We start from the raw sequence: 15,016 nt of genomic DNA, 5'->3' as shown, positions 1-15,016 counted from the left end.
AATACCTTAAAATAAAATCCATCCTTTCTTTCTTTCTTTTTTTCCTGCCTTCCTCTTTAACGCCGCATTCTGTCCTTAAGAGCCGGGCAAGAACCCCTTTTCCATCAGGAGCCGAGGGTCGCCAAGCCAAAGGGGAAGCTCTCGCCGAGGAAGAAGAGGAGGAGGAGGATTAGGAGGAGGGCTGCCTGCCTCGCTCGGTGGAAAAGTGGGGAGGGGGGTCGGCGGCGGCGGCGAGGATGGCCAGCCAGTGGATAATAGAAAGCAGTTCTGGCTCTGCACCGAAACGGAGAAAGCGTAATCGCAGGCGAAGCCAGTCCGGGTCTCCACTCCAAATGCCACAATAATGCGCTGTATTATGTGCTCACGTGGTCATACGTCAACTTAAATCCTTTTATTTGAAATAGGGAATCGCTGAAGGAACAAGGCTTGGAAGCAGCGCCAGCCTGGCGTGTGTGTGTGTGTGTGTGTGTGTGAGTGTGTGAGTGTGTCCCTTTACCCTTAAGCTTTAACCAAGTCCATTAAAGAAGAGAAAAGGAGAAAGAGAGGAGGGAGACGGAAGAAGATGGTGTGCGTTTGTTTTGGGGGGAGTGTGTAAAACTAAGTTGGTTTTTTTATGCCTCCCACCCCTCACATTAATATTTCTGCATATAATCTCCAGACAGGAAAGAAAGCGGCATTGTTTCCCTCTGATGTCACTACCCAGAACTTTTGAGGCCAACCAAGCTGCCTCTGGAAAAGTTGGGTTAAGGAAGGAGGGAGGGATAGATGTGTCCGGTGACCCTTCCAAGGGTCGCAGTCGAGGTGAACTCCTGCCTACCATTTCCTCAGGGAAGCCCCCTTCCCAGCCGCCATCCCACGGGCTCCTCTCTTGAATGGGACTTTGCTGAACACCCACACGGTACAGCAAAGCCCTTGTAGGGACCCCAAAGACCAGACATTACCTGACAAAGGCGAAAGGGTCCTTTGGAAGAGGGTCAGGGGCTTACGTCCTTGTTAACACCCCACGAAGAGGAACAAGAAGAGAAGTAGGAAGGCGCCCGACTGGCCTGTGGTGGATCTGGATTTGGCCAACTCTTTGGGGACCTTCTTATTCAACCTGCACTTACGCATTTCCTATCCAAGGACTTGAGTGATGTTAAAATTATAGGGTTCTCAAACGATGAGATATTTAGGGGGGGAATAATTATCTCACTGGCCAGAGTGGGAGGAATTTTTTTAAGATTGGAGGGGGAAAAAACCTCAAGAGGTTCAGGCAAGTCAATGGAAGAAAGAAATTATGTTGTCTGTGTCTAGACCTTGGAAAAGAATCCTCTTCCCTCTCCTTGTAGTTGATTTTGTACTATGTTTCCTAAACAGAGGGGATGCTCTGTCTCAAAAAAAGATTTTAAAATTTTTCACCACTTCATTGCAGGCCCACTTGGATAAGATGGGTCCCCAATTCTTTATCTGGTTTCCTCTTTCCGCACAATGACCTCCCCATTGGCTAGTCCTTAACCTACTCTGCCATTCTGCTTCTTTCAACACTGCCCATAGATAGGGAGATAAATCTATTTTTAATGTGTGAGAAGATATGAAATGCATCCTTCACCAGCTGTCCCTTCGAGTTTTATGTAAAAGGGCTGCTGGAATATTGTAACACTCCTAACAATCACTCCTGTCCTCCAGGCTTCTTAGTTGGAAGTGCATGGATGGAAGTCTAACTTGATCCCAGCTTTAGTGGGACTCCCTTCCCTAATCCTGGAGGACTTCAGCTTCTCTGAGAGACAAGACAGGGGGGCAATAGTAGACACTTAATTAAGCCCCCGCCCCCTGTCCCTTGTTACCTAATAAAATATTAATAAAAAAAGATAAGCTGGGATGACTTAAAAAGACCACTTCCTCTTCATTTGAGGTATGGTTGCATTCCCTTTCACACTCAACTGGCAGTCTCCCAGAACAAAGTGGATCAGCCTTTTAGAACCAGCAGGCCTAGGATTGCCTTGGAGGAGTTTGTAGTTCCAACCCCAATAAACACCCAAAGGATATTGCAAGTAACTTTCCCTAGGTCTCCTCACAAGTAAGTGCACACATGAATACCAAAATACTGTGGAAACAATTTATCTTAGGCTGCTTCCCAAGAAAATATACAAAGATTTTTCAAAAGACACTGGAAGTAACTTGTGTTAAGCTTTCTTTCGAAATAACTGCACATAAACTCAAACAGAGAAGAGTTCTTTCTCCCACCCTGGACATTCCACATATATATAAACCCCACTTGCTTAGTTTCCAACAGACCTTATAACTTTATGTACACAGGGTTGCTGTGAGTTTTCCAGGCTGTATGGCCATGTTCCAGAAGCATTCTCTCCTGACGTTTCGCCTGCATCTATGGCAGGCATCCTCAGAGTCTGTGAGGTCTGTTGGAAACTAGGAAAATGGGGTTTATATATGTGGAATGTCCACCTCATTTTCCTCTTCTGATGTTTTGCCTACATCTAAGGCAGGCATTCTCATAGCCATGCAGGCGAAAGGCCAGGAGAGCATGCTTCTGGAACATGGCCATACAGTCTGGAAAACTCAGCAACCCTGTGCACATAAAGCTGATCACTCAAAATACATTGGAAATAACTTGCATTACTTCCTACATGAAATTGAACACCCAAAGGACATGGGAAGTAACTTATCTTAGACTTTCTTCCCAAATAATAAGAAGTTGAACTCTCCCCCTCGGTAGTAAGAGAACACAAAGATGTTGGCTTCCTATCAAGCAAATACCCAAAAGAAAAGGGGGTTTCCTTAGAAGCTAGTATGATAATCAAACCTAGGGCCATCCTTATTCCCCATGAGCAGCTCCTCTGACAAATGCCAAACTTCAGCCGGCAGCCTCTTTATACAAGGGGTGGATTCATGGGTATTTAAACCAAAGTGTCTCCAGGCCAGTCAAAAGAGGCGCTCAGAAGTTTCTGCAAACAACAATGCCGCTGAAATTAATGGATAATGGAAGCGATGCAGGGGGAAAGGCGCAGCAAATCTCCCTGAGTCTCCAGGAAGACGCCATCGACTGCCCGAGTCAAAAGCAGAAAGATGGCTCGAGCGAACACAAACTACAAACGTGATACATCATAATCATAACTCTGGGGTGTAACTTCAACTTCTGCGCTCTGCAGGGCGGTTGGGGTTTGTCCTTTCTTCAAGGAAAGCTCCCCTTTCTGTGAAGATCTTCTCGATTAGTTTGAAGTTAATGTGAAAACTGGCGTTGAACTATTAACTCCGAGTGTGTAGTGGGGAGTGGAGTGAATCTCTGCGGGTGTTTTGCAGAAGAGAAAAGTAACTTCTTAGCAGTCAAGAGGGAGGTGTTTTCTTCAGGTTCTGTTTTGGAAGACGGGGAAAAGTCCATCTCGCATCTCTAGACGTTCTGGACTATATTTCTTTCTTCAAAGGGGAAAAATCGGTTCTGGAATTGATTTGGAAGTAGTTGAATTTCAAGGATTCTGGACTTTGGAAAAACAAATACCAGCGGACATGACAGCATCTGCCCTTTGATTTGTCTCGCCCACCTTGCCTCCTTCATTGAGACTCACCAGTTACTTTTTGGTTACCTTCAAGAACCTGGAGATCTGGACCTTTTCGGAGAAATCAAAACCTGAACGTTTTATTTAGAGATTAAGGCCACGTGGGCCACCTCTTTGTGAAACGTCTACTGAAGAAACCCAAGGCAAATCTGCTACTAAGAGTCAGACTGCCATCCTGAAGGAAGAAGGAGCTGAAACCAACCTTTCCCATATTTTTGGGCCTGTTGGGTTTTAGAATCCAGATGTCACTAAGTTGAAACGGGTCCAATTTCCAAGCTCGAAGTTGCCATCTTAGCCATATTTACTCACAGGTAAGTCCTATTGCTTTCAGTGGGACTTTCTGCCAAGTAAATAAACAGCACACCGAAGGCTGGAAGACCAGACAGAAAGGACTCCACTCTTGCCAACTTTAGAGTGCAAGTTGTATTGAAATCAGAACATTCCCATTTTGAAAGTTGTTGTGAGTTGTCCGGGCTGTACGGCCCTGTTCCAGAAGCATTCTCTCCTGAAGTTTCGCCTGCATCTGTGGCAAGCATCCTCAGAGGTTGTGAGGTTTGTTGGAAACTAGGAAAATTGGGTTTATATATCTGTGGAATGTCCAGGATGGGAAAAAGAACTCTTGTCTGTTCAAAGTAGGTATGAATGTTTTCGAGGTAGGTGTGAATGTTTTAGATGCAGGCGAAACGTCAGGAGAGGATGCTTCTGGAAAATGGCCATACAGCTGGGAAAACTCAGAATAACCCAGTGATCCCGGCCATGAAATCCTTCGACAATTCCTGTTCTGAGTTTGAGCTATTACAATGTTGAGACTAAAGCCTCCTTCTACCAGATGCCTGTATAAAATGAATGCCAGCCCTTAGAATATGACATATTGAGATACATTTGATATCAAAGCGCTTTCTCTAGATACTTAATTTTTTTACTTTGGGTCTGAAATCCAAGTCAAAGGTAATCAGGAACAGGAAATGACATCACTATAAATATTTTATGTGTTATATTCAGGATTGGCGTGCATGTATTATTAAGAAAAATAAAATACAATATAATAAATATAATGTAATATAATTAAAATTATAATATATAATATAATATAATATAATATACAGGATTGGCATTTCTATTCCTCTGTAAAAGTTGGATCCTTCTCATTTAAGGAGCTACTAAACAGAACAACAAGCTGACAACAGTGTTGTCTTGACACCCGTTATTCATTAATTTGGATCACATAGAACACATTCCTATTCGAGAACTAAAAACAGGGGCTCCATCCTGTACAAAACAACACTTCAACATTCAATATTATCCTTAAGTGTTACGCTAGAGAAAACAAACTATGCCGGGGATGAGATGGTGTGGCCAAAGTTCAGACACTTAGGGGAATATAAATTCTCTTCCCTGCTCCTTCGGCCCCCAAATGCTTGAAGATGGAAATCGCCCTCTTCTCTTCTCTTCTCTTCTCTCCCTCTCCAAATGGCCAAGGAAACTTGTTCCTAGGCGCCTTTTCAACCGGGAGGATTTCAGCAAGCTACTAAATCAACACTTCCCAGCCCTTATAGCCTTGTAATTTATGCCTGCCTTTTAAAAGGTAGTAAACTAAACTAATTGTCCTCCGGCCTCATAAAAGCAGGAAATTCTAGCAGGAAATTCAAATAACCCTTTCGTATCTCTCGTAGCCCTGCTTAAAATAAAATCAAATCTCCCCACGTTGGAAAAGGAAAGCTTTTCATTGATTTTAACGACTGTACAGAGAGAGGGCGAAAGAGGAGCTCCTCTCTGGGCAGATCTGAATGAGATTTCTATGGTCGAGAAGCTACCCAAACACATAGTTAAGAGAATAGTCGATGTTATTTCCAGAAGCCATTTGATTAATACTCAAATGGTCTGAATTCTGAAGACGTTTTTTGTCCTCTCGAAAATGAAAACAGGAGCAATGTTAGGAAGGGCTTTGGAAAGCTGCCGAAGAAAACATACCACCCAGAGAAGGGAAAGCTCCTTGACCCCAAAGCCTTTTAAATCACGAACTTAGCCTGATATCTTGATTTAACAGACCAGGAAAAATGCTTTTCAGTAACTTCCTTGCTTTCCCAGCTCTTTCCACTCCCTGCACCACCCTGACCATTTGCAATGGCTCTCCAAGACGAGGCTCGCATTTCTGTGCATTTCTTTGTTTCACAAGACGTGCATTCATGGACCCAGAAAGATGAATCGACGCCAAGCAGAAAATCCCAACCGGTTGAGCTATTTATCAAACCCGAAATTCCGAGCAACTTGTATAATAAACACCACAATTCCGAGTCCCAGCTATCCTGCAACATAGAACTATTTAAAACTATTGGGCAACGGATTTCGTTTCGCCCACCAAGACTCTTACCTTCTTGCGTTTCCAACCACAGGCAGAATTATTTCCAAACTGAGCGATTCTTTAAACCTTATTTTCCAATGGAGAGGAGAGCTGTAAACAAAGAGCAGGCAATGACTAAATAAGAAGAGGAGAAGGGAATAAAGGTTCATTTTGATTCAAGACTAGTGTCAGAATAGAATTGGCCTATTTTAACAGAAGCTAGATGAGAATATAATAAATAGAAAGAAACTCTTGATTCAGATAATAATAATAATAATAATAATAATAATAATAATCCAATCCAAAAGCCAGCATAGTGATCTTGTTTGCTGTGTACTAAATAATAATAATAATAATATTCCAATCCAAAAGCCAGCATAGTGATCTTGTTTGCTGTGTACTAATTTTGTTGTGTATCAAATACTACTACTACTAATAATAATAATAATAATAATAATAATAATCTAATACAAAAGCCATCATAGAGATCTTATTTGCTGTGTACTATTTTTGTTGTGTATCAAATAATAATAATAATAACAATAATCCAAAAGCCAGCATAGTGATCCTGTTTGCTGTGTACTAATTTTGTTATGTATATAATAATAATAATAATAATAATAATAATAATAATAATGTAATCAAATACAAAAGTCAGCACAATGATCTTGTCTGCTGTGTACTAATTTTGTTGTGTATCTAATAATTAATAATAATAATAATAATAATAATGCAATACAAAAGCCATCATCGTGCTCTTGTTTGCTGCATACTAATTTTGTTGTGTTTCTAATAATAATAATAATAATAATAATAATAATAATGTAATCAAATACAAAAGCCAGCATAGTGATCTTGTTTGCTGCATACTAATTTTGTTGTGTTTCTAATAATAATACTCATCATCATTATCATCATCTAATACAAAAGCCAGCATCATGATCTTGTTTGCTATGTACTAATTTTGCTGTGTAAATAATAATAATAATAATAATAATAATAATAATAATCCTAGGGAGGGTGAAAGATCAGTATCCCAAGCAATTCCACTTCTCCATACAAGGTAATTATTCAAGAATGTAGGCTTAGTGTCTCACCGGAAGAGCTTTGTTTAGCACCCCTGAATCAAGTAAAGAAGTTAAACAGACCTCGCCATACTAATTTCTCTTTAACACTGTAAGAATGAGATTTCCTTATTTGAAATACAGGGCTCAGAATCACAAGCATGGGAATCTGTCCTGATCTATCCACCATTGACAAAAAATCAGGGAATTCCTTGTAAATGCACAATGGGAGGCAAAGGGAAAAACTGGGATTATCATTGTTTTTTTCCCTGAGTGAAAAAGGAGTCAGAAGATTCAGTTAGTGACATTCACAAAGCAATAATTTTTAAAGCATATCTATAATGTATAATAACAAGGTTCTGCTTTGCCTTCCTCTCTTTTCCTCACCCCATGTATTCTCTCCAGATGTTTTACATTTTATGTTAAGTTTTATTTTGAAACCTCACCCCATTCTCCTTTATGGGCTTGTAAAAGTGTCTGCTAATAATAGCTAAACAATGGGAACAACGTCAAAGCCTGGGCTGAAGGGTTTAAATTCTACGTTGAGAAAGGTTGGTGGGACAGAGTGTGGTTCTGATAAATGTAAATCACAATAATATGTTTTCAAGGTAGTGTTAAACAGTCATTAACAGGGGGGGAAACCCCATAAACAACAGTTTATAAGAATGTTCAATGTTTCCTCAAATTATAAGAAAAACTTTTGTTTCTGGGGCTTCTTGGCAGGCTCCGCTTCAGGCAATAAATAAAAACTTATTTCATATTTCTGCCATTTTTTTAAATCCAGATTTGCGGTTTTACATTGAGAAATCTTTCACAACCAATCTGTAAGGCAACCGATTACAAATGTCTGAATTTAGGTTGCCACCCCAACGCCACTATTTATTATATTATTAAAATATTATGCATAATTTTTCACTTTGTGTTTCAGAGCGTTTAAACTACACACCCTAATATTTTATATTGCCAGAAATGGGGGTTGGGGAAAACAAAGGAGAGACTTTCCTCCATCTCCAATGATCCTAAATAGTCTTGGAATGATTAACAAACTGACACTCCCTTCCATATATATATATATATATATATATATTATTTAATTTTGTTCAAAACTGCTCAGCCTAATGAGGAGTCAGAGAGAAATTCGTCCATGACAGTTTGGGCTTTCTTTGGATCCTCCAACCTCTCCTTTCCCACAACGCTGCCTCTCCATTTTCTTTCTTGCTTTGGCCCTTTTTTCCTAGAAGCTGGTGATTTATGAACGCCTGGCAAAGCGGAAGGGAGAAAACAATCCAAACATCCAAGGCTTCACTGTGGTGGTCAACCTCTCCGCCTTGTGAATGGTTGACTCTGAGAAGAGTTACCGAACAGCCTCGCCTGGATTTAAGGCATCCTTTCAACAAAGAGGAGACCTTTCCTAAATCTTCAACTCCACTAAATCACCCCCCCCCCCCATAAAACAAGTGAAAACAATGCAAGGCAATCAAGGCACACGACTGGACTTTGCATACTTACCGACCTCATTCCCCCAATTGCTTGCTTTTAGATGGTTAAGGACCCTTGCAAAGATAAATCAGGTAGGTTGGATTGGGAAAGGGAAAGGGGGAAAAGGGGGGAGGCTGGAAGGAAAGGAAGCGAGGGTGGGGTGTTTTTTTTGGAAAGTCAAAGAGGAAGTTCCCTTTCACTTCGGAAAGAATCACTCCTCCTAGTGAGAAGTGACGGCCGGAGATCCATTCCTGGAGATCGACATTAATTATTTAATGAGACACGTGACACTTATCCTCAATAACCCCCCGCCACCCCACCCCAACACAACGGATTAAAATTTCAATAACCCAGAACAGACGCCAACACCTTTATCTCCCCTGGCAGCTCTTCTCTCTAGCTTGTTTAGGCCTCATAACCTCTCCGGGTTTTGACAGCTTTTCAGTTTCTGGGGAGATTGTTGGGGCATTAATAAGGAGGTCCTGTCAGGGCCTCCTAGAATAAAAGAGCTCTCTGGTTCAGTCATTTGAATTCGGATTTTTATTGTCAGTGGCTGCAGCAGGTAGGGTGTCTGTGTGCACGAACTGCCTTTTATCACAACCAACACCTGCATCTGGTGATAGGAATATCGAAGTGGGATGCTGTTCAAGAATGGCCAGGAAGGGTTGTCTAATTCCTCTGTATCCCTTTATCTCGGAAGGTGGTGAAAGAGGGATTCTCTTGCCCTGTTGGGAACATAGGAAATAGCATTATATTGATCCATCTAGTACTGTCAGACCTGACTGGCAGTAATTTCCAAGAATCCAGGCTTAATTCTCCTCTAACATTAGATGGCGATTTCTTGGTGGTCTACCATCCAAGGACTATTCAGTACAGACCCTAATTAACTTCAGAGGTGACATGAGATCTGGTGCTTTCAGGGTGGTGGATTCTGTTGTGGTCTCCCGTCCAAGGACTATTTTATCCAGACCCTACTTAACTTCAGAGGTGACATGAGATCTGCTGCCTTCAGAGTTGTGTGATGGATTCTGTGATGGTCCACCATCCTAGGACTATTCAGTACAGACCCCACTTCAGAGGTTACATGAAATCTGGTGCTTTCAGGGTTGTGTGGTGGATTCTGCTGTGGTCTCCCATCCAAGGACTATTTTGTCCAGACCCTACTTAACTTCAGAGGTGGCATGAGATCTGCTGCCTTCAGAGTTGTGTGATGGATTCTGTGGTGGTCCACCATCCAAGGACTATTCAGTACAGACCCTACTTCAGAGTTTACATTAAATCTGGTGCCTTCGGGGGTGGTGTGGTGGATTCTGTGGTGGTCCACCATCCAAGGACTATTCAGTTCAAACCCTACTTAACTTCAGAGGTTACATGGAATCTGGCGCCTTCAGGGTGGTATGGTGGATCATGTGGTCAAGGGAGATGTGATCAGAGAGGCACAAGGAGGCTGCATTGAGCATATTATTATTATTTGCACCCTAAGTTTGATGGGTTTTTTTTTTTTTTACCAAACTTAGGGTGCAAATTAATGCAGTTTGACACAACTTTAACTGTCATGGCTCAATGCTATGGAATGATGGGACTTGTAGTTTAGTGAGGCACCACCATTCTTTTCAAAGAAGGTTTAAGACCTTGTAAAATGACAACTGCCCTGATTCGACAGCATTGAACCATGGTAGTTAAAGTAGTGCCAGACTTCATTAATTCTTACAGTGCAGATGCACCCTAAGAGTGGGCCAGATCCTTCTGATAGTCCCCAGCTAAAATACATGCACTGAATTCATTGATCTTACCTAAGACCCCTTGTACACTGACATATAAAATCCATATTATCTGCTTTGAACTGATTATATGGCAATAATCCAGTTCAAATCAGGTACTGTGATTTGATAATCTGGATTATATGGATTGATTTACCTATCTTCCCATTGATTCACTGAGGCCCCTTCTACACTGTCATATAATGCAGATTATCAAGGCAAATCATCCACATTATCTGCTTTGAACTGGATTATATCAGTCTACACTGCCATATAATCCAGGTGTGCTCTAAATCTGGACAACGAGTACTATGTTAACACCTTCTCCTATTATTAAAGGAGCTGAGTCTCTCCTTCAAAATTGTGTCTCCAGAAGGATTTGAATTTTCCCATATCCCTTTCCCTTCCTCCCTTGCAACGGAAATATAGGGGAATGAAGGTTTCGAGTACTCATTTTGACAATTCCAAAACATTATTTTTTAAAACACACACACACCAAAATAGATAGCTCTTCTCTGTAGGTCATAAATCACAAGGGAAACCTCACTATTCTTGTTTATTGGTCTTCAAGTCGGTTCACGCTAAGGTTGCCCCATGGAATGGTGTCAGTGAGATATCGATCTCTTTTGTATATTTCTGCAGTGAACAAACCAAGCAAATGGAGAGGGCCCTGCTTTAAAGGAAAGGGGGCACCAGAGCATGGGCTGGGGCCAGTTCTCTAGTCTCTATTGAGCCAAGCAAAAGGAGACAAGGAGCAGAAACCTGGACTGAAGTTTGGGGTACTCTCAACCTTTTTGCAGTGGTGCTTGTTTGTAGACTTTGTTTTATGTCCATTTTTTCAATAAAAGTTTTTTTAAAGACTGGGAAAATGTAGGCCTCATAAGCCAAATCCACACAGCATGAAATAATGGGTTGTGGGGAGTGGGGGAGGGAAGACAGTACATTTTGAGCCTCTTTCCCCTCATTCTTTTTTTAATGCTGGAGTGCAAATGGGTGAGCTCAGGGCCCTTCCACACAACCACATAACCCAGAATATCAAGGCAGAAAATCTCACAGTATCTGCTTTGAACTGGGTTATCTGATACCACGCTGCCATATATTCTAGTTCAAAGCAGATAATGTGAGGTTTTATTCAACTGTGCGGAAGGGGACTCAGTTCTCTTGTTCAGCAATTCAAAGGCAACCAAACAAACCTAGGCATGTGTATGACAGATTGGAGCAGAAAGAATAAAAATTTACAATCTCCTTCCAACCCTTGCTTGCTGCAGATGGGACCTCCAGGAATGACATGGAGCTCTGCCTCTCTGAAAGGTTTAATCTCTACAGAAGTCTCCCCTGCAATGGGGAAGGAGAGCAGTGTTTTGGGAGAAGAGGAAAAGAGAAAAGTGTGTGAGGGAGGAAGGAGGGATCTCCTCCTTCTCTCCCTCTTTCCCTATCTTTCTTTCAGCCTTCTGTCTTTGACACACATAAATAACTGTGATGCACAGAAGACAGAAAGCTGAAAGAAAGGTAGAGAAAGGGGGAAGAGAAGGGAGAGATCATGTGTGAGAGAGAAAGGAAGGGAGGGAAAGTATTAGATGTGTGCATCACAGGATATTCATGTGTGTCCAAAAGAGAATGCTGAGAGAGAAGTAGGACCTCCAGGAATGACATGGAGCTTCTGCATCTCTGAAAGGTTTATAGAAGTCTCCTCTGCAATGGGGAAGAAAAGCAGTGTTTTGGGTGAGGAAGAAAAGAGAGGAGAAGTGCACGAGGGAGGAACGAAGGACCTCTCCCTTCTCTTCCCCACCCTTTCCTTTGCTACAGATGGTCCTCCAGAAATGACATGGATCTTCTCTCTGAAAGGTTTAATCTCTACAGAAGCCTCATCTGCAATGGGGAAGGAAAGCAGTGATTTGAGTGAGGAAGAAAAGAGAGAAGTGTGTGAGGCAGGAAAGATATCTCCCTTCTCTTCCCCACCATTTCCTTTGCTGCAGATGGGATCTCCAGGAATGACATGGAGCTTCTGCCTCTCTGAAAGGTTGAATCTCTACAGAAACCTCCTCTGCAATGGGGAAGGAAAGCAGTGATTTGAGTGAGGAAGAAAAGAGAGAAGTGTGTGAGGGAAGAAGGAAGAATCTCTCCCTTCTCCCTCTCTCTCTCCCCCCTCCCTTTCTCTATCTTTCTTTCAGCCTTCTGTCTTTGACACACATAAATAACTGTGATGCACACAAGACAGAAGGCTGAAAGAAAGGTAGAGAAGGGGGGGGGAGAAGGGAGAGATCATGTGTGCGTGTGGGAGAAGAGGAAGGAAGGTAAAGTGCAGTATGTGTGCATCACAGGATATTCATGTATGTCCAAGACAGAAGGTTGAGAAAGAAGTAGGAAAATAAGGGGGGGGGGAGGGAGATTGTGTGAGCGGGAGGGAGGCTGAGAGAAAGGTAGGGAGGAAGGGGGGAAATGGGAGAGATTCTATGTGTGAGAGAAGGGGGTTAGATAAGAGAAAGAGAGCAGGGTTAAGTGCTGTATGTATCATAGATATTCATGTGTGTACAAGACAGAAGGCTGAGAGATAAGTAGGGAAATAAAGGGGGGGGGACAAAGGAGGGATTGTATGTGAGAGAGGGAGGAAGGCTGAAAGAAATATAGGAAGGAAAGAAGGGAATGGGAGAGATCCTGTGTGTGAGAGAGGGGGGTTAGATGAGAGAAAGGGAGGGAGGTAGATAAAGTACTATATGTGTGCATCAGTGATATTCATGTGTGTCCAAGACAGAAGGCTGAGAGAGAAATAGGGAAATAAAGGTGAGACAAAGGAGAGATTGTCTGTGGAAGAGGGAGGGAGGTGGAAAGAAAGGTAGGGAGGAAAGGAGGGAATGGGAAAGATCCTATATGTGAGAGAGGGGGTTAGATGCGAGAAAGAGAGGGAGGGAGATAAAGTACTGTATGTGTGCACCAGTGATATTCATGTGTGTCCAAGACAGAAGGCTGAGAGAGAAGTGGGAAAATAAAGGTGAGCCAAAGGAGAGATTGTCTGTGAGAGAGAGAGGGAGACTGAAAGAAAGGTAGGGAGGAAAGGAAGGAATGGGAGAGATTCTATATGTGAGAAAGGGGGTTAGATGAGAGAAAGAGAGGGAGGTAAAGCTCGTGTACAACACAAATATGTATGTGTGTCAAAGACAGAAGGTTGAGGAAAGAGGGGAGAGAAGGGAGAGTGTGTGTGTGTGGTTGTGTGTGAAAGAGGGGAGGGGGTTTGTAAGTGGGAAGGGGGGAACTGTGTGGGTGTAAGGAGGATGTAAGTCAGAGAGAGGGGAACATGTTTGGGTCCAAGTGGCAGATTAGAAAGAACACTGTCTTTAAAGGTCAAGGGTTTGATGGGTCAGTCTGCTCCTCTTAAAAAAACAATTAATGGGATAGAAAATGTGTCCTTTCGGTGAACTCTCCCCATTGCCCGGGCCCAGCCAGGACAATGGTGGGGTTTAAGCTCCACTCCAGTTTTCGAGCTTGCTGTACCATTGATTGTGTCAACCAAGTCAAGATGCCCGAAACCCTAGCCAACACATCAAAGCAAATCCATATTGCACTGGAAAGAGGGGGAAAGGGTGGGGAATCGAAATCAAATAAAAGCATTACCTTGGATGATGACAGCCTGCCATATGTATTTTTTCCCTCCGTGCTGGATTCTCCTCCCAGAAAGTATACATTTTCATCAGGGCACAGCCAAGCGACTGTGTCTTTATACATGAACACATTTTCCTCAGGAAAATCCTTCGTGTCTTCTCAGACCTTTTCCAAGAGAATGCCTTTCAGAACTGCTGTTGAATTACAAAGAAGTATTTATTGTAGGAGGTGATTAATGATTCCCAGTAAAATTGCTATTTTCAGCCTGATTTCATTTCGAGGGTTTAAAAAAAAACAATGGGAAAAGAAAGGGGAGGGGAGGGAGGGCTTCCAGCCTCAAAACTACGGAAGTTAGAGCAGATCTGCATTCTGCTGGTGAATAGTTGATTAAACATCTTGACCATTCCTCTTAATTTTAGAGTTTCAGCAACTGAACACAGAAACATTATCCATGCCAACTCAAACAAAGGCTTTTAGACAAAGAGATCTGCTCTGGAGGAGGAAGAAAAACAGCCCCGAGTTTGCCAGCCTCTTCTCTTCTATTTCTAAGTAAAGAATCCAGAGGGGATGGGCATTTCAGAGATTTAGTAAATAAGATAGAAGCACCACCACCACCACCTTTGGGCTTTCACTTTGGTAGCTCTTTCAGATGGTTCCTAGCAATGTTTTGCTCTCCTTTGGACCTTCTTTGATATGTCAGCCCAACAGCACCGTGATATATGAACTCAATTTTCCTGGTTTCCAACAGACCTCACAACCTCTGAGAATGCAGGTGAAACGTCAGGAGAGAATGCTTCTGGAACATGGCCATACATCCCGGAAAACTCGCAACAACCCAGTACCATGATATATTGGAACCATCTGCCTGTGCTTCCTTGAGCACCCCCATATGGCTTTATTGCTTGGCTAAAAACTCAACAAAAAAACTGATTAAAGTTTCCAGGACAAGAGGAGATAGAGGAGCGGGATAAAAATAAATATAATAATATAGTAAATAAATAACTAAAATACTGCTCTAGGTATCTATAAGGAACAAGATTGTTTTCCTTAATAGTAGTAATATATTACTACCACCTGATTGCAAGTTTATGCATTCTGACATGCAACTCAAGCCCCAAATTCAATGCAAAGGTAGGACTGCATTATTCACCTAGCTAGGGGGTTTTAATGTGTGTTCATTGCAGGGGGTGGTTGAATTATTCAGAAGACAGCAAATGAAGCCAC

At 42.2% G+C, this 15,016-nt stretch overlaps 1 protein-coding gene across 2 annotated transcripts in view; it reads right to left on the bottom strand.

The window, feature by feature from the left end:
• The window catches only part of HOXA3 (homeobox A3), a 125,215-nt gene that overhangs the window by 15,751 nt on the left and 94,448 nt on the right, over positions 1-15,016 (bottom strand). Inside the window, exons 2-3 of one of the 2 annotated variants that reach the window (XM_060782035.2) lie at positions 13,805-13,986; positions 5,923-6,003 (exon numbers count right to left, since the gene is read on the bottom strand). The gene's annotated coding sequence lies outside the window, so the exon portion shown is untranslated. Of the gene's footprint in view, positions 1-5; positions 451-5,922; positions 6,004-13,804; positions 13,987-15,016 lie in introns of those variants that run through there. The other variant, XM_060782037.2, reaches the window with a different exon arrangement.

Source organism: Anolis sagrei, chromosome 6 (genome assembly GCF_037176765.1).
Source record: "Anolis sagrei isolate rAnoSag1 chromosome 6, rAnoSag1.mat, whole genome shotgun sequence".
In the NCBI taxonomy this organism is placed as follows: Eukaryota; Metazoa; Chordata; class Lepidosauria; order Squamata; family Dactyloidae; genus Anolis; species Anolis sagrei.
This window is presented reverse-complemented; position numbering and strand designations above follow the sequence as displayed.